Genomic DNA, 26,866 nt, shown 5'->3' on the forward strand with positions numbered 1-26,866 from the left:
ACAAGAATGGCAGTATTAATAGAATGAATAGAATGTCAGGCAAAAATCTTTAAATGAGAAAAAAGGAGTATGTTTCATATTGATAAATTTATCTAGCAAAAAGTTAAAACATGTATAAAACTTTAATGTACCTTATCGTGTGGAATTAAAATAAATGTAAGCCTACATTGGAGAAGACTCTTGAGAGTCCCTTGGACTGCAAGGAGATCCAACCAGTCCATCCTAAAGGAGATTAGTCCCGGGTGTTCATTGGAAGGACTGATGCTGATCCAATACTTTGGCCACCTCATGCGAAGAGTTGACTCATTGGAAAAGACCCTGATGCTGGCAGGGATTGGGGGCAGGAGGAGAAGGGGACGACAGAGGATGAGATGGCTGGATGCCATCACCAATTTGATGGACATGAATTTGAGTGAACGCCGGGAGTTGGTGATGGACAAGGAGGCCTGGCGTGCTGTGATTCATGGAGTCGCAAACAGTTGGACACAACTGAGCAACTGAACTGAACTGAACTGAAACCTACTATCAAAATACCAATGCAAAGCATAAATTATCACAACACTCAGTGTGATCTTTTTAATGCACAAATAAGTGGTTTTAAATTGCCTTCTTATAGAAGTTAAAATCCTATAAAAGTGAAGAAAATAGAATAATGAGTCCCTATATGCCCATTACCCAGTTTAAATAGCATTATTTCATCTAATCCTCAATTTTTTCTTAGTTTTTTAAAGCAAATCCAAAATGCCATATTATTTCACCTATAAACATTTCAGTATGCACATTATCTGGTAACATTTTTTTTATAAGCAACATAACATCACCATATCTAACAAAATTAGTAATTATTTCTTAATATATCTGAGTTGATTTGGGCTGCAATAATAAATATACCATAGACTGGGTAGATTATAAACAACAGGAATTTATTTCTCACAGTTCTAAAGGCTCAGAAGTCCAAGATCATGCCACTGGCAGATTTGATGCCTGGTGAGAGTCCCTTCCTTCCTTAATGGCCAGCCTTTTCACTATAATCTCCACAAGGCAAAGAGCAATGGGAGCTTTCTAAGACTTCTTTTGTAAAAGCACTATTCACATTAATTCAATGGTTTTTAGAAGATTCTCAAAGATGTGCAACTCTCACCATAATCCATTCTAAAATATTTTCATTACCCCTAAAGAATAAATTTTGTACCCCTTACTCACCATCTCCCAATCCTACCATCTTCTCCAGGCAACCACAAATCATTTTCAGTCCCTATAGACTTGTCTATTCTGGACATTTCATATAAGTGGAATCATAAAATATTTAGTTCTTTGTGACTGGCTTCTTTCACTTAGCATAATATCTTCAAGGCTCATCCGTGTTTTAGCAGATTTCCTTTGTATTGACAAACAATATTCAATGAGTGGATATATTATAGTACATGTCATGAATTTTTGATAAAACTGAGCCATGTGTTTCCTAGATTTGTCCTGTAGATTCTCTGACATTTTGGATTTGGCTAATCACTTTCTCTTGGTCTCAGCTAATGTGTGTTGGGGGAGGGAGTGGTAAATCAATTATGGGGTTTGGCTAGACTAAGGATTAATATCATAGATAAGAATACTTTAGGTAATGCTAAATATTTCCTATCACATCACATCATGAGACATATAATGTCTGGTTGTTCCCTTCATAAGCCTCAAAGCAATCAAGAGGGTTTAGGTGGCAACATCCTGAGCCCTCTATTACAAAATCCCTCATTAAATTTTCATTTTATGGGTCTTCTCTGGTGGTCCACTGGCTGACTCCATACAGGGGGGCCTAGCTGGATCCCTGGTCAGGGAACTAGATCCTACATGGCCACAGCTAAATATCCTGCATGCTTCAATGAAGATAGAAGATTCTGCATGCAGCCAAATAAATAAATAAAAATTTAAAATAAATTTTCATTTTACGGCTTTAACATTCACTGACAAACATGTTGCTTAGTTCCATAGGGTTACAAACTAGTGATTTTCTACTTCTATCATTCTTTCTGCATTTATTAGTTGGACTTCTTCCATAAAGAATTTTTATGAATGGCTTGGTTAGTCTTAAAGTTTGAAAGGCAGAATAAATGCTGATTCTTTATTTTTATGTATCAATTTACAGATAAGTTAGTGCCCTATTAACCTTCAATGGCAATCAGTAAAGTTTATGTTTTACATTTTTATGGAATTTTATATATCTCATATGATTCAGTGAGTTGCAATTATTGTTCTTTGGCTGAAGTCTAAATTTTTCCCATTAATTTTTGATAGCTTACTTGTTCTTGGGTACAATAAGATAATACAGGTTTATCTTAATATATTTCTTACCATAAACATGCAATCAGCTATTTTTCTAAGAAGACCAGTTTCTTTTTAGTTGAAAACCAACAATTTGGGAAATTAAGGGTGCTCATTGTTATTGCATTATTATTGCTTTTATGTCTTTGTAGAATTAGGAAGGCTAAGACAGAGTTAGGAAGTATGTATTGGTTTTTGAAATTAAAAACTCATAAATCATAAACTGATACATGCATTTCATGTATTACATGAAATGATTACATGCTTATAGAGTGTTTACTTAACTTCTCTGGTTTTATATATGTCTTTTTTCTTCTAAGTTGAAAATCTTGGTTTCCAACATTAACATAATTATTTACTTTCTTTATACTATGCCAGATCTACAATAGTTTTAGACTAGCATTACTAGTATTATTTAAAACAATAAGACTACTGAACACAATTTAATATTTTTATGGGGTTTTGTTCTTAGCATATAGCCTACTAGGGCTGCAAACTCAAAATACCGCACTTTAAAGTCACTTCTAGTAATCATGTTCTTTATGTGGGCTTAGCATCAATGTTATCTACAGTTGCAGCCATTTGTTTTCAATTTTTAGGGATTTCTTTTTGTTCTTTAGTAATTCAATTTCTGTATGTAAAACGTTTACATGATTCCAAAGTTAAAACTATAACAAAGTGACTTGACAAAAGTCTTGCATTATGCTTGCCTGCCCCCCTAAACCTTATTTCTCTACATAAGCAACATATTTTATTAATTTTTAATCTCTAACTGCTTTAAAAATATAAGATATACATACTTATTCTCCCCTTCCACAAAGATTGTAGCTGTTATTGTTGTTTAGTCACTAAGTCCTGCTGACTCTTGGCAACCCCACAGTCTGTTAGCCCTTCAGGCTCCTCTGTCCATGGGATTTTCCAGGCAAGAATACTGGCATGAGTGCCATTTCCTTCTCCAGGAGATCTTCCAACACAGGGACCCACATCTCTTGCATTGGTAGGCAGATTCTTTATCACTACTATAAACGGTGGTCTACATCTTTCTTTATTTAAAATACATTCTAGAGATAAGTCAATATAATGTACAAAAATCCTTCTCATTTTCATTTGTACAACTGCATGGTCAAGAAAGATTTGTTTTAAAACATAAAATCATACCATGAGATTTATCTGCTTAAACCTTTTTAAAGGTTTACCACTGCATTTAGAATTAAATCTAAACTCTTGACCATAGTTTTCAAAGTCTTGTCTTATCTGGACTTGCTAATAACTCCAGACTCATTTCATTCTCTGCCCAGTGTACCCCAGTGTTTCTGAACCCTACCTGTATATTAGAGTCATCAGAGTTACTTTAATAAAATAGTTTCTTCAACCTCACTCCAGACCAACTACATCAGAATTTAGAATTTTTAAAGACATTAGAATTGTTACGGAGAAGGCACTGGCGACCCACTCCAGTACTTTGCCTGGAAAATTCCATGGACGGAGGAGCCTGGTAGGCGGCAGTCCATGGGGTCGCTAAGAGTCGGACATGACAGCAACTTCACTTTCACTTTTCACTTTCATGCATAGGAGAAGGAAATGGCAACCCACTCTAGTGTTCTTGCCTGGAGAATCCCAGGGACGGGGGAGCCTGGTGGGCTGCCGTCTATGGGGTCGCACAGAGTCAGACACAACTGAAGTGACTTAGCAGCAGCAGCAGCAGCAGAATTGTTAAAGAGTAATTCTCAAACTTTAATATTTATTAGACTCATATAACAGCTTGCAAGACACATCCCTAAGTCCCACCTCCAGAGATTTTGATTTAGCACATCTGAGCTAGGGCCTGAAATTTCACATTTGTAAGATTTCCCAAACAATGCTAATTCTGGTAGTACCAAGGATACCTTTAAGAACCTACTCAATTTATTATCTTCTATCACTTTAATACCATTGTTCTCTTTTTAATATTAAATCACAAATTTTTGATGACATTTATTGTCAGTACTATGTAGAAGGGAAACAGGTTTACAACTCAACACTTAGTTTAATGCCTGGAGTATATCTCTTTGATAAAGAACTGTAACCTATTGAATCAAAAGGGAAGAATTTAAGTGGTCTCTGTTACAAATTAACAATTCAAGCAATCAAAAATAAGTAAGACCACTTAACAACACTCTGGGATGGCTATAATTAAAAAGACAGATGATAAGTGTTGGTATAAGATGTGCAGAAATAGGAACCCTTACACACTGCCAGTGGGAATGTAAAATGGTGCAGCCACCGTGGAAGAGTCTAGCAGTTTTTCAAGACATTAAATACAGAAATATCACATGATCTGGCAATTTCACTTTCAGAATGTACCCAAGAGAAACAGAAACATATGTCCACACAAAATATATACATGAATGCTCAGAACTGCAGTGTTCATAAGCCAAAAAGTAGAAAGAACCCCGATATCTGTCAACTGATAAATGGATAAATGAAATGTGGTATATCCATTCAATGGAATTATTTGGCCATAAAAATAAATGAAAATATATACTACAAAATATAAAAATCCTGTAAAGTTTATGCTGACTGAAGAAGTCAGCCATAAAAGACACATATTATATAATCCTATATTATACAACATACATAGTTCCATTTATATAAAATGTCAAAATAGGCAAATCACTGACTTGATGGGCATGAGTCTGAGTGAACTCCGGAAGTTGGTGATGGACAGGGAGGCCTGGCGTGCTGCGATTCATGGGGTCGCAAAGAATCGGACACGACTGAGCGACTGAACTGAACTGAACTGATAGAGATGGAAAGCATATTAGTGGTTGCCTACAGCAACCCCTGTAGGTCCCCAAGCTGGAAGGCTTGGGGAATGATGGCCAAGAAGTATGAGATTTATTTTGGGAGTGATTAAAATTGATTGTTGTGATGGTTGCATAACTCTGAATACACTAAAATCCCACTTTAAAGGGGTGAGTTGTAAGGCATGTGAAATATAGTTCAAAAAAGACATTATAATATAATAAATAAGAATGTAAAGTAAATGGATAACAAAATTTAAAAGATTGAATAGACAAATTTAGAACCTTTAATCTCATATACAGAAAATACAAATACTTTTCAAACATCCGTGGAATATTAACAGGAATTTATCACATAGGACACTTTATAAACACACTCATAGTCACATACACAAAGCCTAAAATTGGAAAAATAAACAAACACACATAAACAATAGAAATTATGGCAAACAATAACTTTTAGAAAGTCGTAACAGAGTATGTGGTACCAGATTTGACTTTTCACCAAAAAGTAGAAAAAGTAAGAGGCAACTCTTTCAGATATCGAACAACATGGAGCATATAGCTGTGATCCTTGAGACAAGGAACATACACGAGATGTTCACTGGTTTTATTCTTTGGAATGAGGAAACGGGGGACCAGGCATGGCAGTGGTGTCAGTGAACTGATGACATCGGAGTTTCAGATTGCTGAGGAATTGGAATATTCAGCAGGTATACTAGAGAAGAAAGATATGCCTGGGGCATGAAGGAAGACAGAAATTTAAACATGACTTGGATACACATACACAAGGAGAGACCACAAAGTCTAGCAGAGATAATCTGGTGTGGGTTTGAGAGCTGAAGTGCCAGGAGATATGTGGTTTCTAGTCCATTCAATGCTGAGACCTCATTTAGTAACTATGTTATTCAGCTTGGAACCCAGAAAGGTCATGCCTTAGAAGTAAGGAAAAGAACCTAAAATAAGATTCAGGCCCTAAGATTTACTTCAAAACAGAAATAGACCTACCCAAAATGAGAATAAAATCAACCTTGACAAGACTAAAAAGTTCTGTAAGTTAAATACCCAAAGCAACAAAATTCAACATTCTTACTGCTACTGCTAAGTCACTTCAGTCGTGTCCGACTCTGTGCAACCCCATAGACGGAAGCCCACCAGGCTCCCCCGTCCCCGGGACTCTCCAGGCAAGAACACCGGAGTGGGTTGCCATTTCCTTCTCTAATGCATGAAAGTGAAAAGTGAAAGGCAAGTTGCTCAGTCGTATCCGACTCTCAGCGACCCCATGGACTATAGCCCACCAGGCTCCTCCATCCATGGGATTCTCCAGGCAAGAGTACTGGAGTGGGGTGCCATTAAGATGATGAGATTATGTATACTATTCAACATATGGCCCACAAAGCCAGCACAGAGTTTTTTAAAATTGCTGAACATGAAAATAAGCAGGAAAATATAAATATGATTAAGAAAGAGAAATGTTAATAGAAAAAGACACTGAGATGACACAGATGTTGAAATGATCAGATAGTGGTTTCAAAGAGGCTATCATATATTTAGCTGAAGCTCCAATACTTTGGCTATCAGATGCAAAGAGCTAACTCATTGGAAAAGACTCTAATGCTGGGAAAGATTGAAGGCAAAAGGAAAAGAAGGCAGCAGAGGATGAGATGGTTAGATAGCATCACCAACTCAATGGACATGAATTTGAGCAGACTCGGGGAGATAGTGAAGGACAGGGAAGCCTGACATGCTGCAGTCCACATGGTTACAAAGAGTTGGACATGACTTAGCAACTAAACAACAACAATCATATATTCAAGAATATAATGGGAAACGTGGATATAATGAGTGAACAGACGGAGATTCTCAGAACTATGAACTATAAAAAACTAATCAAGTTGAAATTTCAAATCAGAAAAGTACAATATCTGAAAGGAAAAGTTTCCTAGATGGACATGAGAGTTTGCAGAAGAGTTAACAACCATGAAGATGAATCAATGGAAATTTCCCCACTTGAAGAAAGCAGAAAGACTAAAAAAAAAATAATAAGTCTCAGTTACATGTAGGACAATGTTTAGCAGAATAAATATACATAAAATTAAAGTACCAGAGGGATTAAGAGAAAATGGGACAGAAAAAAATATGTAAAGTAATAACAGTGGTTATTTCCAAATTCAATGAAAAACATTGACTTATACAACTGAGAACAGCAGTAAATTCAAACAGGATTAAATATAAAAACAAAAACTCTGTGGCATATCTAAATCAAACACTGAAAATTAAAATAAACATATTAACAGATAGAAAAATAAGACATATTTGCATGCAGAGAAGCAATGATACAAATAATGGGCAACTTCTCATCAGAAAGAAAGGAAGCTAGAAAACAGTGCGATAACATTTTGTAAGTGCTGCAGGAAAAAAAAACCACTCTCGGTACATTTTATATCTAGTGAAATAGGCTTTGAAATTGAGGATGAAATAAAACTATTTTCAGATAAGAAAAGCTTAAAAATCCCATTATCAAAGAACTGGCATAACAAGAGTTGCTAGAAGAAGTTTTTCAGACCAGAAGAAGATGGTATCAGATGGAAGTATGGATCAATAGGAGGAATGAACAGTGCCTGAAATGGTAAATATGTAGAAACATAAAACAGGTGAATTTTTTTCTCCTTTTAATTTTTGTGAAAGAAAATTGACACTTTAAAGGAAAAACGATGTTATTGCAGAAATTATTAAGTATATGTAAAAAGAATGATAACAATAGGTCAAAGGATGGAGAAATTATTGTTCTAAGAGTCTTGCTTTTTATGTGAAGTAGTACTATATTATTTTTAAGTAGACTTATAAATTAAGAATACATATTTTAATGACTAGTTCAGGTCAGTCGCTCAGTTGTGTCCGACTCTTTGTGACCCCATGAAGCACAGCACGCCAGGCCTCCCTGTCCAACACCAACTCCTGGAGTCTACACAAACCTATGTCCATTGTGTTGGTGATGCCATCCAACCATCTCATCGTCTGTCATCCCCTTCTTCTCTTGCCCTCAATCTTTGCCAGCATCAGGGTCTTTTCAAATGAGTCAGCTCTTCGCATCAGGTAGCCAAAGTATTGGAGTTTCAGCTTCAACATCAGTCCTTCCAGGACTAATCTCCTTTAGGATGGGCTGGTTGGATCTCTTTGCAGTCCAAAGGACTCTCATGAGTCTTTTCCAACACCACAGTTTAAAGCATCAATTCTTCAGCACTCAGCTTTCTTTATAGTCCAACCCTCACATCCATACATAACCACTGGAAAAACCATAGCTTTGACTAGATGGACCTTTGTTGGCAAAGTAATGTCTTTGCTTTTTAATATGCTGGTTGGTCATAACTTTCCTTCCAAAGAGTAAACGTCTTTTAATTTCATGGCTGCAATCACCATCTGCAGTGATTTTGGAGCCCAGAAAAATAAAGTCTGACACTGTTTCCCCATCTATTTGCCATGAAGTGATGGGACCGGATGCCATGATCTTAGTTTTCTGAATATTGAGCTTTAAGCCAACTTTTTCACTCTCCTCTTTCACTTTCATCAAGAGGCTCTTTAGTTCTTCACTTTCTGCCATAAGAGTGATATCATCTGCATATCTGAGGTTATTGATATTTCTCCCAGCAATCTTGATTCCAGCTTGTGCTTCATCCAGCCCAGTGTTTTTTATGACGTACTCTGCATATAAGTTAAATAAGCAGGGTGATAATATACAGCTTTGACGTAGTCCTTTTCCTATTTGGAACTAGTCTGTTGTTCCATGTCCAGTTCTAATTGTGGCTTCCTGACTTGCATACAGGTTTCTCAAGAGGCAGGTCAGGTGGTCTGGTATTCCCATCTCTTTCAGAATTTTCCACAGTTTATTGTGATCCACACAGTCAAAGGCTTTGGCATAGTCAATAAAGCAGAAAGAGATGTTTTTCTGGAACTCTCTTGCTTTTTCCATGATCCAGCGGATGTTGGCAATTTGATCTCTGGTTCCTCTGCCTTTTCTAAAACCAGCTTGAACATCTGGAAGTTCACGGTTCACGTATTGCTAAAACCTGGCTTGGAGAATTTTAAGCATTACTTTACTAGCGTGTGAGATGAGTGCAATTGTGCGGTAGTTTGAGCATTCTTTGGCATTGCCTTTCTTTGGGATTGGAATGACTACAGCAAACATTTAAAGAGTGATATACAGAGACATAGCTATAAAGCCAATAGTGGCATTAAAATAGAAACATTTAAAAATAGATTTCTTTGCAAAACTAAATAAGTATCTATCCAGTTTAACTCCTAGCTATATATTCAAGAGGAATGAAAGCATGTCTACCAAAAGACTTGCAAAAAATGCTAATAGCAGCTTAAATGAAAATAACTAAAGACTAGAAATAATTAAAATGATCAACAATTATAGCATATTTATATAATAGGATACTACTCATTATTAAAAAAAATAAACCACTGATACATACAACAACATGATTGAATCCAAAAAACCTTTATGTTGAACAATAAAAGCTGGGCATCAAACATAAAATTACTCCTATAAAGTTCAAGTGACAGAAATCAGAACAGAGGGATGAAGTTTAACTGGAACATAATGGAATGATTCTAGGATGAAGGAAATGTTCTGTATCTTGATTGGAGTGTCAGTTTATAACTGTATCTAATTATAAAACTCAACTAATTGCAAACTTAACACCTGGGTGTTTCACTGTTTATACATTTTACCTGCCTGAGTGAAAAAATATTTTTAAAAATTCACAAAATTAAATTAATCCAGTATATAAACAAGCTAAAAAAAAAGCACATGATCATATCAATTAATGCACAAAAGAACACTTTTTGGAATTCAAAATTCATTAAATTAAAAACAAACAAACCACAACAAAAACAACAAAACAAAAATGCCACAACAAAGTAGAACTAGGGAAACTTCCTCAACTTGATAAGCAACATCTTTAAAAAATCTGTATCTAACACCATACTTAGTGATGAGAAACTATTAATATAGTCTTTTCCCCAAAGCTTAAGAACAAGGCAAGGATGCCCTCTACAATCAATCCTATTCAAGGTAGTCCTGGAAGTCCTAGCTATTGGGATAAGACAAGAAAAGGAAATGAAAGTATATACACTGGTAGGGAAGTGGGGGTAAGTTGTCTCTGTTGGCAGATGGCATAATTGTCTGTGTAGATAATCAGAAAGAATCAACAATAACAACAAAACTCCTGGAACAAACAACTATTATAGTGCTATAATCAATTCTGCAGGCTACAAAGGTAATGTAAAAAATTCAATTTGTTTCTATATTTAGCAGTGAAAAGTATTAATAAATTTAAAATTTCTAATTTACTTGAAATTTGGGAAATGAATGAAATAGGGGAAGGGGATCAGGAGCTACAAACTTCCAATCATAAAATAAATATGCACAGGGATGTAATATACAGTGTGGGGACTTTGGCTGAAACTGAGCAGATACTTCAGGGCCTTCCCAGGGATAGATCCCCTGTGTCAACCTGCCTCTTGTATGTAGAAAAGCTTTAGCCTCCTAAGCCTTTCTCAAGTTCCAAAGAGCAAATTTAACCAAAGAAGTGTGAAAATGTAGAAACAAAGGAAAACAGCTAAGCAAGACAAAATAATATTAACAGGTTAGCAATAAAACAAAGTCCAAAACCTTAATTCCTCTCCAAGGACTATAAATATCCTGAGCTACACCCTTGAGTTATTTTGCATATATAAAATCCCCACCAGGTGAAAGGAGTTAACTGTTGACCATTACTACATAGACCACAGACAGTTGGAGCCAGAAAACTGATAACTGAGATTCCCAATATACCACCCTGTGACCTCACTACCAACCAATCAGAAGGATGTACCTGAGCTGTTCACACACCCTGATCCTCTCCCTCACATTGCCTTTAAAAAGCCCCTTCCTGAATGCATCAAAGAGTCTTTTAAGCAGAGCAGCCCATCCTCTTTGCTTGGCTTTGCAATAAATGCCATACTTCCCTTCATCACAACACAGTGTTAGTAGATTGGCTTTACTGAGCATTAGTTCTATAACTTAGTCAATAATATTTACTGCAAATTTGGAAGTTGCTAATAAAGTAAATCTTAAAAGTTCTCATCATAAGAAGGAAAAAAAAATCTTGAATCATCTGCTGTACAGCCCCTAAATCTAAGGTCTTACTGACTCTCTAAACCTCTGTTTCCTCATGTGTAAAATATAAATAATAAAACTGATCTTTAAGGACTGTTGTGTGAATAGTATGAGGCACTAGATATGAAGATATTTAGCAGGCAGTCTCTTATTCCACAATTATTTACTGAGGAACTTTCCAGTCTCAAGGAATGTAGCAAGATGAACAAGTTCCTACCCTTTTGGAGAAAGACAGTAATCACATAAACAAGTGAATACCTAAAGAGTACTAAGTATAATGAAGAAAACCAAGTCAAGTGTGATGGAGGTGAGGTTCACCTTCAGATGGGAGTGTGGTCAGCAGATGGGCTCCAGCTGTGGACCCCTTAGGACCTGCCTCAGCTGCAGAGAGATGCCTCCAAGTGTTCCTGGGACAGCCTCCACATAGGGCTAAGCAAGATGAGCTGTAAAAGCCTTGCTATTTTGGCCCCCAGGCCATCTCTGGTAGGCAATACTGGTTCCCAAGCTCCCCAAATCACAGTTCCATTTCTTCCCTTAACCCTGCTTCCACCCTCTTCTCTGCGCTGGCATTGATCCCTCTTAAACATCTTGCATCCCAAACTCCATGTCTATGTCTGCTTCTTTCCAGAGAATTCAACCTGATAACAGAATAGGAAGAAACAGAGCACTTGTGAGTTTGAGTAGGGGGTCAGAGGAAGACTCTTGGTGTATATGAGCAGAGCCAAGAATGAAGTAAGGGCAGGAACAATGAGACCATCTGGGAAAGACTGGTCCACAGTGCAGCCACATGCGCAAAGAGAAAGAAGAGGCATGAGCAGGATGGTCAGAGTAGAGTGGGTGGGATGAGAGTAGTAGATGAGGTAAAAAAGAGGACAGAGGCCAAGATGACATGGGCTATTGAATCATAAAAAATACTGGCTTTTATTCTTAGTGAAATGGGAAGCTATGTAAGTTTAGAATTGGCAAATCACATGATATGCCCCCATGTTTTAAATGAGGCACTCTGATTGTTGTGTGGGCAATGGATTAGGAGAATGGGCATCAGGGGCATAGAAGAAGCAAGAAGACAACTTAGGAGAGTATTATATGACTGTATCATATAGCCATGTACAGGGGCTTCCCAGGTGGTACAGTGGTAAAGAATCTGCCTGCCAATGCAGGAGATGTAAGAAAGGCAGGTTCGATCCCTGGGTCAGGAAGATCCCCTGGAGTAGGAAATGGCAACCTGCTTCAGTATCCTTACCTGGGAAATCCCATGGACAGAGGAGGGGTCACAAAGGGTCAGATGCGACTGAGCGCGCGCGCGCACACACACACACACACACACACACACACCTGTTAGGAAGTAGAAGTCGTCACAGTAATACAGTAGTAATATAGTAATTACAATAGTAGTTGTGGCCACAGTGGTTGGTAGGGAGTTTCCTTAATTCCACAGCACTGGGTTGCCATGTGGTATCTGCATGCTGTTCATCTGCACATCTACATAAGGTCTCCCATGAAGTCAATGCGTCAGACCAGACCTTTAGTGATCTTAGCCCCACACGCAGCTACTCCCATCTCTCTAGGAAATGTTTTGCCATTTTCTAGTCCAGGGGATCTTCCTGACCCAGGGATCAAACCCACATCTCTTGCATCTTCTGCATCTCCTGCACTGGCAGACAGATTCTTTACCACTGTGCCATCTGCGAAGCCCATTTACATTACTATATGAGTATGTTAAATGTGAATACATAATAAAATGTTGATTCACTCAAAATCAAAAAAGACTTGCTATAAAACTACAGTAATCAAGACAGTGCAGTATTAGTGAAAAAATAGACAAATATATCAATGAAATAGGATACAGAACCCAGAAATAGACCCACAAAAATAAAGTCAACTAATTTTTGACAAAGGAGTGAGGCAATACAATGAAGAAAAGACAGTCATTTCAACAAATGGTGCTTGGAACGATTTAACATCCACATGCAGAAAGATGAATCTAGACACAGACTTATACCCTTAACAAAAATTAACTCAAAATGTATCACAGACCTAAACATAAATATGCAAAACTATATAACTCCTAGAAGATAACTTACGAGAAAACAAGGATGAATTTGGATGACACAAAATGTACAATTCATGAAAGAAATAATTGATAAGCTGGTCTTCATTAAGTTAAAGACTTCTGCCATGTGAAAGACACTGTCAAGAGAATGAGTTGTCATGCCGCATTGGGAAAATATATTTGCAAAAGGCATAATTGATAAAGGCCAGTTATCCAAAATATACAAGGAACTCTTAAATGCAACAGTGTGAACACAGCCTGATTAATAATAGGCAAAAGATCTTCACATGTGTCTCACCAAAAAATATATACAGATGGCAAAAATGCATGTGCTCAACATTACTTGTCATTAGAGAATAGCAAGTTTAAAGAATAATGAGGTAGACTACACCTATTAGAATGGCTAAAATCCAAAAACAAACAAACAAACAAAAACTGGCAATAGCAAATGCTAATGAGGATGTAAAAGGTAACAGGAACATTTATTCAAAATTATATTTTGGAAGACAGTTTGGCATTATCTTACAAAGGTAAACATAGCTTTATCATGAAATTCAGCAATCATGCTCCAAATTAATTACACAATTGACTTGAAAACTTATGTTCACACAAAACCTGCATATAAATATGTATAGGATCTCTATTCATAATAGCCCAAAACTGGAAGCAGTCAAGTTTCCCTTCAAGACACAAATGGCATACTGTGTCATATCTGTGTCAGAAGCAAACTGTGGCATATCTAAACAATATAATATTATTCAGCAATAAAAATAAACAAGCCATCAAACATGAAGAGACAAAGATGAATTTTAAACTAATATTACCAAGTGAAAAAAGTCAGTAGCAATTGTTACATTCTGTAATAATGCCTTAGATGACATTCTGGGAAAGGCAAAACAATAGAGAGGATAAAAATTATCAGTGGCTCACAGGAGTTTAAGGAAGAGAGGATGGATATCTGAATAGTCAAAGAACAGAGAACTTTTGGGGGCAGTGGGGACTTTAGTTGTTAAGATTATAGTCCATGAGGGTATGGGTTAACAATCCGGATACTGCTATACATGGTAACTGAGCAGTTAAGGAAATGGTTGGCAGACAGAAAGAGTTGACACAGATAAGCAAGTGGAGCAAGATATAATAGAATGATCCATGTGGTAACAGATATGATTAGGGACATAATTATGAACTCATATTTAGCTAAATATAGATATAGTTACATATAGAAATATTTATTATATATGTATATATACAGATCATCTATACACGTATAGTTCCTTGTTCAATCAGCTGAGAGAATCTAGAAACAATGACACCCCAGTAATAACAAGCACATCTAGTACTCCAATGTTGGTTTCTAACACCGTTCTCCAAAGGAAGCAGAGCTCCATAGAGACGTGACTCTTTCTAGGAACAGAAAATATATGGGATGAAACTGCAGCATCTTACAGTGGAAGAAAGTAAGGAAATGCTCACAGAAAATCCGTAATACCACAATAATGAAGATTTGGAAAAGGGACACCAAGACCAAGTAAAAATATCTTCAAACAGGCAAAATCAATCAATTTAAACAACAAAATAAGTAAGGTAGTACTGGATTATAACCCAAAGTATAAAACAAATATCCATGAGTCCATACTGATATAAATAAAGTACTGAATTAATTAATAAAAAGAGACAAATCTCCCTTGCAGAACAATTCAAAGTAAATTGTGGAGGTATTCCACCTTCAAGGACGTGAGCATAATTCCGCATTCCTTATGTGTGGGCAGTATTAGTAACTTCCTTCCACACAGCACAAGGTGGAAAGCGGGGAGGAAAGAGTAACTTTACAACTGAGAAATCTGATAGTCCTCAAAACTGTCAAGGTCATCGAAAATAAGGAGAGTCTGAGAAACTGACACAGCCAGGTGAACTTACGGAGACCAAACAACTAGATGTAATATGGTGTTCTAGGTGGGGTTCTGAAATAATAAAAGGACATTAGATAAAAACTGCTGAGTCACTTCAGTCGTGTCCGACTCTGTGTGACCCCATAGACGTCAGCCCACCAGGCTCTCCTGCCCCTGGGATTCTCCAGGCAAGAACACTGGAGTGGGTTGCCATTTCCTTCTCCAATGCGTGAAAGTGAAAAAGTGAAAATGAAGTCGCTCAGTCGTGTCCGACTCTTAGCGACCCCATGGACTGCAGCCTACCAGGCTCCTCCATCCATGGGATTTTCCAGGCAAGAGTACTGGAGTGGGGTGCCATAAAAGGAATCTAAATAAAGTATGGACTTTAGTAAATAATGATTCATTAATTATAACATATGTATTATATTACTGTAAGATATTAATAATAGGTGGAGACTATATGGGATTTCTGTACTACTTCTGCAATTTTCTGTAAATCTGGAACTATTCTAAAAATTAATTTGAAAATTTTAAATTTTATATGTATATAGTTTGGAAATTTTAAATATCCTAAATAACTTGAGTAAAAGAGAAAATGGAAAGAAAAATTACAAATAACTTAGAAATATGTAACATAAGTGCATTATACCTGAGAAATTCTACAATACAGATAAAGCAGTATGCAGAGAAAATTAAAATTTATAGCCTTAAATGCATCTTCTAGAGAATAGTAAATTTTGAAATAAATAGCACAAAATTGAAGAAAAACAGTAACATTAAATAATATATAATTTAAAAGTAATATAAGGAATATAAATAGAAGGAAAGAAAAATTAAATTTTTATTAAATTTATAAGGTCATTAGGGCTTTGATCAATAAAACCATGTTCCTAAAAACCAGTAATTATAGGAAACTATAATTTTTTTAAAAGGAATTATTAAAAAATACCATTTAGGGATGAGAACTTAACTACAGGGATAGGAGAGATTTTTGGAATTATAAGATATATAAGATAATTGTATTATTTCTATCCATAAATTTGAAAAAATTAGGAGGTTTATTAGTCAAGACTGCTTCGAATGCAAATGTCAGGCACCCATTTCCAATTAGTTGCAATAGGACTTCCCTCATGGTGCAGTAGATAAGAATGTACTTCCCAATGCTGGGGATGTAAGTTCAATCCCTGGGCCCGGTAGATTCCACATGCCATGGACCAACTAAGTCAGTGTGCCACAACTCCTGAAGCCTGTGCACCCAGAGTCTGTGCTCCACAAGACAGGCCACCACAATGAGAAGCCTGTGTACCGCAACAAAGAGTAGACCCTGCTCACCACAACTAGAGAAAGCTCACACAAAAGCAACAAAGACCCAGTGCAGCCAAAAACAACAAAAAAATCTATCTGCAGCAAAACAGATACTGTATTGATTCATATACCTGAGAAGTCCATAGGATAGTGCTAGCTTCCAACATGACTGGGCTCAACAGCTTACTGTCATAAGACTATCTTGCTTCCCACTGTTTTCCCCAGCTCAGCTTATCTCTTAACTCACGTAGGTTCTCTCCATGTGTCAGAGAAAATGGACATCTACAGCCACAAAATTTCATCTCCCTAGTTTAAAAGCCAAAGTAGAAAAAGGAAAATCCCCAAACTCTGATGTCTTGTATCAATCCAGGAGAAGATTCTGATTGGCCCTATTTGGAACTTAGGTCCAATCCTATGACTAAGTATCCTGAGAATGACACTTCCTTAATTTGGTAAAGAGAATCAGAAAACTAAACACCATATTTAGTGATAAATCATTAGAAGTATTTCTGTTAGAGAAACAAGAGGATGAACTCTGTCGCCACTATCTTTGAACACTGTACTGGACTTCATAGTCAATGTATAAGACCAGAAAATGTAAATATCTTGGAAGGAAAAAAAACCTGTCATTAATTGCAAATATCTAACTTTTAAAAATCTAAGAAGGTTAACTAAAAAAACAAGTTGCACTGATAAAATAATGAAATGACATAGCAAGATTCAAGACAGATAATACAAAAAGCATTATTTTTCCTATATTAGCAATAACCAGTAAGAATATAAAGTCAATTCTCAAGACTCAGGATTGACCACCAGAACAAAATATAGAGAAATGTATGCTTTATGAAAACTAAGATTTGAAATGGAAGCTTCCATTCCTAGATGATTAGTAACATTCTTTTTGTATTCCATCCCCATAATATTTCGGGTGCAGTAGGCATACCATGATCATCAACTTGAATATAGTCAGAGGATATGGATAAGATAAAAGGAAATGGAGAACAATCAAAAAGGAGTGGAATAATAAGTGGTCAGAAAAGATTGGTAGAGACAAGCCATTTGAGCCTCTATTATGTATTCCTTTCCATGAGTAAATCATCATTATCTGAATTCCTTACATTTCAAAAAGATAAAAATTTTAGATGAGAGTATTCAGTATTTGGGGAACTTCTGGTGAAAATATTAGGAAATATTGTTCATACAAAATAGTCCAAGTATGAAGGGCATTTTTCATTTTTCAAGGACTTGAATTTAATCCTTCTTTTCCCATTCTCCACAAATTCTCCCAAATATCCCTTTCTCTCTCCTTGGCCTCATTTCTATTTTGCTTTTATTCCCTTCTGTTTTCCTGTCTTCTTGCCTTTCTTCTCTTCTAAATCTAGATGGTCCTCCCCTTTTTTCTGTTAAACCTGGTGTCAGAGGGGGCTGAGGAGGCCGCAGGTTTTGCATCTAACTCAGCCATGTCCTCTATGGTATAGGAATGGAGTCAGAAATGGTTAATTATTTACTGTATCTCATGCTTGGGATGAGTGAGCTTTGGGGAATTAAATAGAGTTGAAATCAGGTTCCACACAGGTTAACAATCTCTGTGCCTTGGTGTTCTCATCAGGGAAACAAAGACAATACAAGCAGCTCCCACAGAGAGTGGTTGGATGAATAAAATAAAATAATATCTGTTAGTGAACTATGGTTGAAAAACAAGGAAAGGAATATAAAGGTCATACTCCAATATTTTCTTTCTCCCACTTTCCTCTCCTCTAGCCTAAAATCACAGGAGTGGAAAGAGGAAAGAAGTCCGGGAGGCAAGAATATGGGCAAAGCAATACTAAATCCTAAATCTCAATCCCTAATTTAGCTGCTGAAGCAAAACCAAAGATACTGAGATGACAGTTTTAATTTCATATACAAGATTTATAATTTATTCCAGAGAATTTATCTAAGCAACAACATTATATTTGGAATACAAATCTCAAAGAGGAAAATACTCTTAGACAAAAATTACAGCAAAACTGACACACCCCAGTTACTCACTGACTTCTCAAGAGAAAAAGAAATCTGGTGATGTCATTCCCGCCTTTGCCCACTCCAACATCAATACAGTTTCAAATTTTCAGAGCGTAATAAAAGTGCTTGTCTTTCACACAATAAGTAAAAAGCAAACTCCCCAAAACTCATAGAGGTACCGTAGTTGAGGGGGAGGAGGCAATTTTATCTAATTAGTAAATTTTTCAGATATTTAATATTTGTTCTGCATAAAAAATATGAATGTCTGTTGTAGATTACTTATTCCTTGTGGTATGTAACTGTAATTCATTTGGAAAGTATCTTCAAAGTAGGTAGACAAGTTTTTTCAATACACCAGTTCACTGTATAATTACTGCTACATTTATAATTACTCCATTGATAAAGAAAAAAGGAAGGAAGTTTCACCAAAGTCCCCTAAGAAAATGTTTCACTTCTCTCTGTCATCATGTTAGTGAATCTACTACACTTTTAAGTAATAAAGTAAAGAACACATTCCGGTTATTGCTGAAAAGAAATTTCATCAGTCTTCCTGTTAATATGAATCATAGCAGAGAAGAGTTTGATGATTTGCAAGAAGAAACCACAGTCCACTAAAGCACTCCAAGTCTTCAGGCCACAAGAGAATGGATTGGCAACAAATTTTACTCTAAATTTTTGAGCACCTACTATGTATAATACTAGCACTCTTCTAGGATTTGTGAACACTCTTCTCTTTATAAATACAGGATCTAGTGTCTGACATTAAGGAATACTTAACTTGAAATTTTCTTTGTAAGAAATCAGCACTCTTTTTGAATCCTCTGATGTTTGGCAATCCAGAGAGTTCAGCCTTCATTCACCATTAGAACAAGGATAATAATAACATTAATATCCAAATTTCACCAGCTCTAAGCCTCCCATCAATTTGACCACAGGAACTCCAATTTCTCAGAATCTCCCTTTTAAAGTCATTTCCCAGAGCCTGCCAAGGTGCCTACAAACACACACAAATATCCATAAACACTGAGCTAGGGAACTCAGAAGGGAAAGAGGCCTCAGTTATAGTTGCTTGAACCTCACAATGTTAAGTGGTTAGCCCAGCAAACTCTTTCATTTGTCACCTTACTAGCAGTTTAGGCACTGACAGACCACCCAGGGGGTCACACCATCCTGCTAATGCTGGACATCTTGTCACCTAAAACTGACCTTTAAAAATGAGAAGGAGTTTAGGGGTGGTCCATAATAAAGTTTTTCAGTGCCCAATTTTCTCTGGACAACTCACTCACAAGTTAGAAACAGATATTTTCCTTAGGCCCTTACTCACCCAGATGGTAAAGTCAGGATGGGTTTTGGTAGCAACCCCTACCGTACACCAGGAGCAACCACTCCTTAAGACACTATGGCCTTGCTGCTGGTTTTGGTTTTGGTTTTGTTATGGCAGTTCTTCCCTTATGGTGACTTAGCTCTCAAGAGCCCCAGCACTGACAGGTCACATAGGGGATCACCCCAGCCATTTTTCCCTGTTGTCTGGCCTCTGTGAGAGCTATTCCAGTCCATCAGGCATAGTGTCTGAAGCCAGTGGTATCAGGATTCAAGTCTTGTGTTCCAGGACACTCCTTGGCCTTTTTGCAAATCAGTGCTGGACTTTCTTATCACAATCACCTAAGCCTCAACTCTGACCTAGCCAAGCAGCTCTGTTACACCAACATTGAGAATTCCACTACTAGGTGAGTGATCATAAACGATGTGTCAATGTAATTTCGTAAGCACAGTGAAACGTAAAAGTCTTCTTGGTGCAAAATGTTATTTTTACCTATCAGTTACTCAGTTTAAGGGGGCAGAAGTAGTCGTATGAGATTAGATGGCTATTTAAAGTAAGCAGCCTATTTAAAGTAAGCAGTAGAAATTCATAATAAAGCTACAAGAATTAAGATTTTACATACAGCTTTACCTTTCTCAATAGTTTAAAATATTTCAGAATATTATGTGCCCAGAATCAGCAAGCAAGCAGCAATATACCTATCTGTTTAGGGGACTTTAGAGATTGAGTAGGAGAAGGCAATGGCAACCCACTCCAGTACTCTTGCCTGGAAAATCCCATGGACGGAGGAGCCTGGTGGGCTGCAGTCCATGGGGTCACTAAGAGTTGGACACGACTGAGCGACTTCACTTTCACTTTTCCTTTCATACAGTGGAGAAGGAAATGGCAACCCACTCCAGTGTTCTTGCCTGGAGAATCCCAGGGATGGGGGAGCCTGGTGGGCTGCCATCTATGGGGTCACACAGAGTCGGACACAGGGTCACACAGAGTCGGACACGACTGAAGTGACTTAGCAGCAGCAGCAGCAGAGATTGAGTACAGCAATTTGGTCATATTTTAGTTTCCAAAGCCCCAGAAAGATAGAGGACTTGATTGGTAATGTTTACTGAGCAGTTACTATATGCCAAGCATTGTCTTAAGTAATTTACATGCATTGTCTTACATGATTAAACAATGCTTTGAGGTAGCTACTATTATCATCTTCACCCTACAGATACGAAAGCCAAGATTAAGAAAATGTCCCAATATTCTGAGCTATTGAGACATGGAACTGAGACATGAACACTGGGCCTCTGATTCTGACACCTCTGTGCTCCCTGCTTCCCCCAGGCTTCATCATGGGTTTGGCTGCCAAATTTGGCTTCTAACCCCATTTCTGCTCCTAAAGAGTCACTAAACCTCACTACCTTGTCTATAAAATGGAAGAATGAGGATTCTCTGACCTAACATTTGCAAAGACCCCAATGCAAGATTATCATTACATGAGAGGGCAGAGTTCATCCCTCATGAGAAGGATAAGAGAGTCAGAGGACCCTCCTGTGGCAGAACTGAGCTCTGTGGCACCAGCAGTAACGTCCAGGCACATTTGAAGAGGGGCAACGCTGTTACCAGGTATAGTGATGATGTGATTTGAGGCCTGAAAAAAGTGTGAGCACTTTAGTCACACTCCTGACCTCAGACCATCAGTGACTTCTGACGAGGAAGTTCAGACACATTGGACTTATTTTATTTTATTTTTTTTACTTTAATAGGTGTTCGATTTTATAACACTCATTTAAACAGCAAAACAGAAGGCTTCATATTTTAATACTTCCCACTCCAGTACTCTTGCCTGGAAAATCCCATGGACGGAGGAGCCTGGTGGGCTACAGTCCATGGGGTCGCTAAGAGTTGGACACGACTGAGCAACTTCACTTTCACTTTTCACTTTCATGCATTGGAAAAGGAAATAGCAACCCACTCCAGTGTTCTTGCCTGGAGAATCCCAGGGACGGGGGAGCCTGGTGGGCTGCCGTCTATGGGGTCGCACAGAGTCGGACACGACTGAAGCGACTTAGCAGCAGCAGCAGACTATTTTTGCCTTTGTCCAAAACTGGTCAAGTTGGGAACACAGGGATTATTTGCTTCTTTCATTGTCATGAAAATTGTCTCAATTACTAAAACTGATTATTTTCTACAGATGCTCTCATGCTTCTTATCACAGTGTCTCAGAATACAAAAGCTCAGAGGCCATTGCGTATCTGGGAAACTCTTTTAAGGCTTGGATTCCCCTTTGAATAATAACAATACAGCTAGTCTATGAACTGTTTACCTATTCTGTCTTCAGTATGAAATTCTTTCAGTTGCAAGTTTGTTATTAGGTTCTCCATGTATACGGCAGCTGGACACAGACTCACTGCAGGTAGCCACTGCTGGGCCTTTGTCCTTATGATGAAGTGTAAATAAGATAAGAGGAAGAGGGAAACAGGTTGAACCCTTAGTCAAAGGACTGAGGATTTCAACTAGCTGATGTTTTGTTATCATTTGCCCTGAAAGGTGACTGCAACAGAAGAGAGCTATCTGCTATAGTCTCTGTTTAAGAAAACCCAATCTCTCTCCATATCTAGTCCATTTTGGGTTGATCACTTAACTGAATATTTATCACCAAGTCCCTATATGCCAGGTAATATTTAAATCCATCATTTGTTAACTGATTGCTATTATCAAGGAGAAGAGGATGACAGAGGATGAGATGATTGGATGGCATCACTGACTTGATGCACATGAGTCTGAGCAAGCTCCGGGAGCTGGTGATGGACAGGGAAGCCTGGCGTGCTTCAGTCCATGGGGTTGCAAAGATCGGACACGACTGGGTGACTGAACTGATAATCATGTCTACTGTAAATCAACATCAAGTAATTTCCATATATGGGTTTGTTAGTATCTTATTCATTGTTCGTGGAACTGGAGATCAATGGACACCAACCAGTGTCCCCTCTTTTAATTGTAGGTAGTTTCCACTGGTCTCTGCTGGATTTTCAGGGTTCTGCTCACAGGACTGCCTCATTTTCCCTTAGACTAGACTTCCCTGCTGACTATCATCATCACAATGTCAACATACATTGAGTACTTTCCATGCTTGAGATATTGTGTAACTATCAATAACACATCTATACTTCACATGAATGACCTCACTCAATTCTATAGTTATTATCATTATTATTTCCATTTTACATTTGAGGAAGTTGAGTCATAGAGAAGCTTCTTGCCCACAGATCACAAAACTAGAGAGGGTTGCAGCTGGAATCTACACCCGTGTTTGTGTGACTCCAAATTCTGAGCCCTCAAGAGCTCCACATTTACACTTCTCTCTGACTAGGACCTGAAAAAAAAAACCAACAAACTTCATTTCTACCAGTTTCCCTAAAATGGTGGCCCAATGAATGTCTCTCTCTTCGGGCAGGTTACAGTTCATTCATCAAATTTTAAGAACATAAATTTAGTCTAAAGTGAATGATAATGCTGAGCATCGAAGAATTGATGCTTTTGAACTGTGGTGTTGGAGAAGACTCTTGAGAGTCCCTTGGACTGCAAGGAGATCCAACCAGTCCATCCTGAAGGAGATCAGCCCTGGGATTTCTTTGGAAGGAATGATGCTAAAGCTGAAACTCCAGTACTTTGGCCACCTCATGCGAAGAGTTGACTCATTGGAAAAGACTCTGATGCTAGGAGGGATTGGGGGCAAGAGGAGAAGGGGACGGCAGAGGATGAGATGGCTGGATGGCATCACTGACTCGATGGACGTGAGTCTGAGTGAACTCTGGGAGTTGGTGATGGACAGGGAGGCCTGGCGTGCTGCGATTCATGGGGTCGCAAAGAGTTGGACACGACTGAATGACTGATCGGATCGGATCGGAATGATAATGCCCTGAATGTTGTGACTAAGCAATTGTCTAAATCAGTTTCAGGAAAAACTGAGCTGCTTTGTAAGGGGAAGCAGTTGGTGTGAGGAAATATGGGTCTCTCCTGTTTTATTCTTTTCTGTGTGCCATTAGTTAAGTCACTTAGCTTCTCTGTACTCTGTTTCTAGAGTTGGACTGGATACGTTTAAGGCAGTGTTTTTTAAGCTGCATCTTACAAGCCATTAGTGGAATATGAAATCAATTTAGTGAACCACAATCATTATATTTTAAGAAATCAAACAAGATAGAAGAGTAGAGTATTAATATATTTACAGTATTAAAACTGTGGAAAATAAAAAAGTTACTCACATGTAGTAAGGTAAGTATTTTTGATCAATCTTTTGTCGCAAGCACATGGGGGGGTATATGTGTGTGTATTAGAACACAATGTAAAATATATTTCTTATGGAGTTTGAATAGCTTTGTTATTCAAAAAAAGTTTGAATAACAATTGACTATGGTTTTCCCTACCTCAAATTGAAGGACTCCATCCAATAGTTATACTTTAGTCACACTCAAATTTGCAGATTATAAGTCACTATACTTTGTTAGTGGCCATCTCACTGGCAAAATTCAACGAAGGAAAAAAAAAGAGAGAGAGAGAAAGAAAGAAAAGAAAAAGAGAGTCAAATAAAATCTAATAATGTTTAGTGTCTCTTTACTACCCCAAATTCTTTCCCTGGTAACTAAGAAGTTAAATGTACTCTGATTGTCAAATAATGTTTTCCCTCTTGGATTCAGGACTATCATATTTTCTCTTTTAACATATTTCCAAAAGTGATATTTGTTCCCTTCCTGTTTAACATGATTCCGTGAAGGATAAGAAGCCAAAGTAACACAACTAGTCTCATGATATCAGCTCTGCATATCATAATTTGTCAATACTGAGGCAAAATCCTTATGAGATACTTGGTATATTTTTCTGATCTCATCTGCTTTGAAGCTACACTTCTCTTGTTTGCTTCAATATGACAATTTAGTGTAAAAACATAACCACTTAGTCACCTAAATAAAACCTGTCACATCCACCTCTTTACCCACCTATTTCTTTATGCTTCTCTGAGAAAAAGTCTATTTGAGCAGGAAGGAGATTAGACTGTGGCAGTCAGTCTGGTAGATTGCCAATGGCTTTCTCTGAGCATCTCCACAACAAACCCCTAGTGCCTCAGTGTTCTCCACAATGATTCCTTCCCAGCAGAAAGGAAATATTAGATCTTGAGAAGGACAATTAAAATGCTATTTTTAGAAGATCAGCGGTTTCCAAAAAATCCTAATATACCAGAATCCCTGGGGAGCTTTTAAAATTCTAATTTGGTAGGTGTCAGATAGGGCTTAGAAATCTGTATATAATTAATGATGGACAGCGTACATACAAGAGCTTCCCAGGTGGTAGAGTGGTAAAGAATCTGCCTGCCAATGTAGGAGAGGCCAGAGACACAGGTTCAATCCTTAGGTTGGAAAGATCCTAAGGATTAGAGTAGAAGATGACAACCCACTCCAGTATCCCTGCCTAGAAAATCCCACAGACAGAGAAGCCTGATGGACTGCAGTTCATGGGGTTGCAAAGAGTCAGACACAACTGAGCACACACGCACAGAAGTGTATAAATATACATATAAAAACTGTAAAAATCATTAAGTATATGGCTTCAGGAGTTTTCACATAGTGAACTTATGATAACTAGGTAACCAATCAGATCAGGAAATAGAACAAGCCAACATACCAGAATCCCTTTCATGTTTTTTTTCCCAGACTCTACCTCTTTCCCACAGGTGAGCCAATATCTTGACACTAAACAATATAGATTATTTTTTTTAACTTTATATCAATGAAACTATACAATATATACTATTCTGTATCTGGCTTTCTTTGCTCAACATCCTGTTTGTGAAATTTATTTTGGCACTATATTTTGGTTTGTTCATTCTTTCCAATTAAGGGCTGTTACAAACAGTGCTGCAATGAATTCTTATACATCTGTTGGTACACATGTACATGCATTTCTGCTGTGTCCTTGAAAGTGTGCTAGTCACTCAGTCGTGTCTGACTCTCTGTAATCCCATGGACTGTAGCCCACCACGCTCCTCTGTCCATGGAATTCTCCCGGAGTGGGTAGAGTGGGTAGAAGATCCTTCTTCAGAGGATCTTCCCAATCCAGGGATCAAACCTGGGTATCCCACATTGCAGGCAGATTCTTTACAGTCTGAGCCACCAGGGAAGCCCACATTTCTGTTAAGTAAATATTAATATATAGAAATGAAATTGCTGGGTCTGGGGGTAGAGTTCTCACAAGACGGTGACCATGCTGGCACCCTGATCTCAAACTTCCAGTCAACAGAACTGTGAGAAAACAAATTCCTGTTGTTTAAGCCACCCATTTTTGTGGCATTTCATTATAGCAGCCCAAGCCTATAGGGTTTGGATGTCATTTTAATAATTTAATTAGGTTCTAAAAGATAACTAAAAGTTAACTTTCAGAAGGATAACTTAGCCAACTATTTCAAAGCATTTGTTTACTTATATCCAGGGAAACAGCATTTCATTTCTGTCATCATCCAAGAGACAAAATCTTCAAAGGTAGGTTTAGGTTAGTCCAAATCCATAGTTCCAGTACCCAGCATTGGCAACAATGGTGGCTGACGTAGACTACAGCTCCCACAAATGAATGACATTATACATAAAAATTGAAAATGATGACTAAACAAGCTTATGACTCAAATACTAGAGGGCGATTTCAAAACAATATTGACAGTATAATTTTTTTTTTAACAATAGGTCTAATTACCTATCTATGTAGATCCATATGCTCATACCTATAAACAGGAAAAGAAAAGGCCTAAAGGCCTCATATATGTCAATAGGACTGGAAACTGGTTAACCCTTTGTAGAAGGCAATTTGGCCAACAGCTTTCAAATTTTAAATGCATGTGCTCTTTGACCCAGTAACTCTAATCCAAGGATTATTCTTACAGATGTATTAATACATGAACCCAATCACAAATGTACAAAGATGTCAACTGCAGCTTTGCTAAGAATATTTTTTAAAAATGAACATGTATTCCTTTTTAAAAATTGTTTTCATTTTTATGCATTG

The 26,866-nt window shown here is 37.5% G+C and overlaps 1 long non-coding RNA gene across 1 annotated transcript in view; it reads right to left on the reverse strand.

The window, feature by feature from the left end:
• The window catches only part of LOC112583892, a 79,307-nt gene that overhangs the window by 25,301 nt on the left and 27,140 nt on the right, over window positions 1-26,866 (reverse strand). The window lies entirely within an intron of this gene.

The sequence above is a fragment of the Bubalus bubalis genome, chromosome 3, assembly GCF_019923935.1.
Source record: "Bubalus bubalis isolate 160015118507 breed Murrah chromosome 3, NDDB_SH_1, whole genome shotgun sequence".
In the NCBI taxonomy this organism is placed as follows: Eukaryota; Metazoa; Chordata; class Mammalia; order Artiodactyla; family Bovidae; genus Bubalus; species Bubalus bubalis.